The sequence below is a fragment of the Rousettus aegyptiacus genome, unplaced genomic scaffold (assembly GCF_014176215.1).
Source record: "Rousettus aegyptiacus isolate mRouAeg1 unplaced genomic scaffold, mRouAeg1.p scaffold_m13_p_1, whole genome shotgun sequence".
Taxonomy (NCBI): domain Eukaryota; kingdom Metazoa; phylum Chordata; class Mammalia; order Chiroptera; family Pteropodidae; genus Rousettus; species Rousettus aegyptiacus.
The window spans coordinates 61812258-61817137 of NW_023416284.1; the positions used below are offsets into that span (position 1 = coordinate 61812258).

Genomic DNA, 4880 nt, shown 5'->3' on the forward strand with positions numbered 1-4880 from the left:
GGTCTTATATTCAAGTTTTTAATCCATTCTGAGTTAATTTTTGACTGTGGTATAAAATAGTAATTTAGTTTCATTCTTTTGCTTATGGCTATTTGGTTTTCCCAACACCAAAGGTTATATATTTCTATGAATTTGTCCATTTCTTCTAGGTTGTTCAATTTAATGGTGGATAGCCTTTTATAGCATTCTTTCATGATTCATTGTATTTCTGTGGTAGCCATTGTTACTTCTCTTTCAGTTCTGATTTTGTCTTCCCTTTTTTCCTTACTGAGTGTAACTAAAGGTTTGTCAATTTTATCTTTTCACAGAACCAGCTTTGTTTCATTAATTTTTTCTATTGTCTTTTTATTCTCCATTATTTCTGCTATAATTTTTATTTCCTTCCTTCTAGTTACTTTGGGCTTCATGTGTTCTTTTTCTAGTTTGTCTTTTTTTAAAAAAAAAAAAAAAAACTAAAGCCAAGTTTATTTGTTCATGTCTTACATTTGAAGTACTCCTCGATGACATCCCAGGCCTGAGATTCTTTGCTGTAGTCCTTAACTACCACACAACTGCAGCCAACCACTAGGGGTTTCTCTCTCTGTCACTTTTACAGAGGTCTACTCATACCTCTAGTTTCTTGCTGTCATCAGCCTTAATTAGGTGGATTTGGCCTTCAGCACAAAGGACTTCCGCCAACTGAACATACATGGGCTCATCGCAGTCAGATGCAAGCAGGCAAAGGAGGGCTTGGCGCTTATCTAAGGCTTTGCAGCTTTGCGAATTCCACATGGCAGGCCATCGTGGATGAGGGCGGTCTTCAGCACCTCTTATAAAGCCGTGTTAATGCCCATTACACCTCCAGCAGCAGTGCCTTCCTTGGCCTCGGGCATGGTTTACAGATGGAGCCAGAACTTGAAAACACCCAAGCCTCTGCCTCCGTGCTGCTCTGTGGCAGCAGGGAAAGAGCCTTTTTCTAGTGTTTTAAGGTGTAATGTTAGTTTGAGATTTTTCTCATTTCTTGGGATAGGCCTATATTCCTATAAACTTCCATCTTAGTACCACTTTGCTGCATTCCAAATATTTCAGTATGTTGTATTTTCATTTTCATTTCTTTATGTGTTTCTTCTTTCATTTCTTCATTGATACAATAGATGTTCAATAGCATATTATTTAATCTCTACATATTTGTGATTTTCCCCTCCAGCTTCCTTCTTGCACTTGATTCCTAGTTTCATACCGTTGTGGTTGGAAAAAGTGCTTGATATAATTTCAGTCTTCTTAAATTCATTAAGGTTGTTTTGTGTCCCAACCTATGTTCTTCCCTTGAGAATGTATAGTCTGTCACTTTGGATGGAAAGTTCTATATCTATTAAGTCCATCTGGATCCACTGTCATTTAAGGCTGATGTTTCCTTATTGACTTTCTGTCTGGATGATCTATCAATTGGGATGTTAAGGTCTCCTACTATTATTGTGTGGCTATTTCTCTCTTTAGATCTCTTAATAATTGCTTTATATTTTTTGGTGCTCCTAGGTTGGGTGCATATATATTACTAAATGTTATGTCTTCTTGGTGGATTGTCACCTTTATCATTATAAAGCGTCCATCTTTGTCTCGTTACCTTTTTTTTGTTGTGAAATCTATTTTGTCTAATGTACCTGTGGCTACATCTACTTTTCTCTGGACACCATTTGCTTGGAGTATCATATTATATCCCTTCACTTTGAACTTGTCTTTGTTGCCAAGATGCATCTCCTGAGGGCAACATATAGTTGGGGCATTTTTAATCCACTCAATTACTCTGTGCCTTTTAATTAGCGAGTTCAGTACATTAACATTTAAGGTGGTTATTGATATAAGAGGACTTACTACTTCCATTTTCTGTTTTCTGGTTTCTCTGTATCTCCAGTATTTTTTCCTTTGTATTTCTGTCTACTATTTTAGTTTGGTGGTTTTATGTTTTTTTTTCTATTTCCTCTTTTTTTATATCTTCATTCACCTCTACAAGTTTCATCTTTTTTCTTCATACCTTTTGTTTGGTTGTCACAATTTATCCCTTTTTATGTTGTACTTTCATTACCAAACTACAGTAGCCATAGTTATTTTTAATGCTTTTTTCACCCTTAATCATAGGGCATTATGATTAATACCTCATTATGAAAGTAGAGTTGCAATTTTCTGTTTCTGTCACCTAACTCAGTTTGTGTACTTTTGTCTTATTGTTTCAGGTACAAGCTTCTTTCAACATTTCTTGAAAGCAAGTCTTATGGTGATAAATTCCTTTGGCTATTGTCTGGAAAAGCCTTTATTTCCCCCTTCATATCTAAAGGATAACTTGGCTGGATATAGTGTTTGTTGCTGGCTGGTGATTTCTTTCAATATTTTGAATATATTATTCCACTTTATCCTGGCCTGTAGAGTTTCTGATGAGAAATATGATGATAATCTGATGGGGGCTCCTTTGTAGGTTACTGCCTCCCCCGCCCTACCAACTTCTTGAGAATTCTTTAGCATTAACTTTTGATAGTTTTGAAATATATCTTGGAGATCTCGTGTTGAGATCATTAGGTGTTCTAGTAGCTTGTACTCTAATGTCCAGTTCCTTCTCTAGTTTTGGCAGGTTCTCAATAATTTCTTTGAATAAGTTTTCTGTTCCCGTCTCCCTCCCTTCTCCTTCTGGGATACTTTATCCTTATTTGCCCTTTGTAATGGAGTCAGATAATCCTGATAGAGTTCTCTCACTTCTAAAAAATCTTATTTCTCCCTCCTCTTCCACTCAAATCATTTCTAGAGTTCACTAACTCTCCTCTATCTGGTCTGCTCTACTTCCAAGGCTGACTCATTCTTTTTCTCATTTGAGTTCTTCAAATCCAAAAATTTTTTGGTTCTTTTATACTTCCAATCTCTTTAATAAAGTACTCCTCGCATTAATTTTATTCCTGAGCTCACTGAACAGCCTGAGTTTTCCTGTATCTTGAGTTTCTTCATGATCACTTTTGAATTCCTTATCATTTAGATCACAATCTTTTGACTGATTTCTAGAGAACTGTCATTTTTTGTTACTGTGTTACCTTGGTCATTCATGGTGCTTGATGTATTGTTAGTCTGTTGGCACATTTGAAGTAATGGACACTTCCCTTATTTAGGTCCCATTTTGGTTTTAACAATTCAGCGGGATGGTAATTGTCTTTAGTTTTCCAGTAGATAGCTCCATAAGTGCTAGTTTTTGTTTTCTTTTACCTGTTCTACTTGTGCCTCCTGGGTCCCAGTGGTGGACATTACTGTGGTCATGGGAGTTGCTGGGTGTTGAGGTAGTGGGTGCACCTACTGTGTCCTGGCCACTTGGGTCCTGGGGCACTACCATTACGGTGGGGGGATATGGTATGTGAAAAGGAACCAGGTTTGTGAAACTTCTGTGCAGTTTCCTGGTTTCCTATGGTGGCTGCTGGTGCTGTTGTGCTGTAGAGAGAAGGGAATGGATGTGTCACAGCTACCACCAGGCTCTGCCACACTGGGCAGGAGGGAGCTGGATTCTCCTGTGCTGATGCAGCTCTTAACCTCCACCAGCAACCCGCACTGTGGGCGCTAACCCCATCCTTCCCTTCAGCCTGTTTCCCCCATACATTGTAATACGCCCGCCTTCAGATTTATTAATATGTGGGTATCGCAGGCATACTATTGTGTTGAGCAGAGGAACCTTTGTTGGGTTATAGATGTTCAACTAGCTGTACATTTGAGATAGAAAAGGGTCTCACTCTACCATGATGCTGACGTCACCTCCAAATGTTAACTGGCTGTAGCTTGAAAGGGAAGGTCTTTACTGAATGGGAAGTCTTGTGGTCAATCATTAGAAACCAAGAAACAGAAGTGGACTGCTGCTCTCAGTCCATACTTGGAAAGATGGAGATGTATGTGATGCTGGAGACCAAAGACGGTGCCCAGGAGGGAGATAGTGACCTGATTTCTTCTCCCTAGGTCTCGCTCTGGGTAGCATGGGTTCTGCCTGCCTGGAGTATAAATGTTGCCACCACCAGCCTCGTGATCTTGTTTCAGTTATAGCATCCTTGTGTTTCTTTCTCTAGTGCTCTTAGTACTGTTTGAGAGTAAAGGAGAAAACCATTTTCCTTTGTGGTCCAATGCTCCTCTTCCAGTCAATAGAACTGACAGTGGAGGGCTGATCTTCTAGAGGGGAAAGTCCCTTTCTGGACCACAGCTGAATCTGCCCACCAGGCCAAAATAGGACTGTCCTTCTAATCTAGTGCTAATCTCTTAACAGATGGGTAAAAACCACGATACCTATTTGAAAGCAGTGCAGCTTACAGTGTGAAGTTTAGCATGGATTCAAGTCCCCTGTACAATCTACCTAGTTGTTAACAGGGTCGTATTTTATTGGTCTTTGCTTACATTGCCTTGCAGTCAAGAGACCTTAAGTCAATGTACCTCAAAGAGTGATAAGTAAAACACCTACACATCACAATCGCCTGGGCGTGGGGTGTGCTTATTAAAATCCCGTGATATTCCCAGGCCCAATAATCTCCATTTTAAATATTCTTTACTCTCTGAGTATCCCAACCAGTAAAAGTGACAAAGAATTTTAGATATGCAGATTCTATAAAATGAAATGTTAAGATCTGAAAACTGAAATCTATTGACCTGCTATTTACCAGCATTATCATCTCTATCACTAAAGAAAAACACATACTTACATTTTTGTGCCTTTTAATGTCCAGTTCATCATCTTACTTTTTAATATACATATTAATAAATCACACACAAACCTTTTGAACTACAAACTAAATATATTCTTGATGTCAACAAGAGTTGTCAAAAGCCTTTGCTATTTCCATGATTCTTTTAAAATAAAACCTAAATATATATGAAAAAAAAAATAACAGAAA

General features: G+C 38.4%; 1 pseudogene; it reads right to left on the minus strand.

The window, feature by feature from the left end:
• Positions 1 to 386: 386 nt before the first annotated feature.
• LOC107512702 lies at positions 387 to 4554 on the minus strand (annotated as a pseudogene).
• Positions 4555 to 4880: the final 326 nt, after the last annotated feature.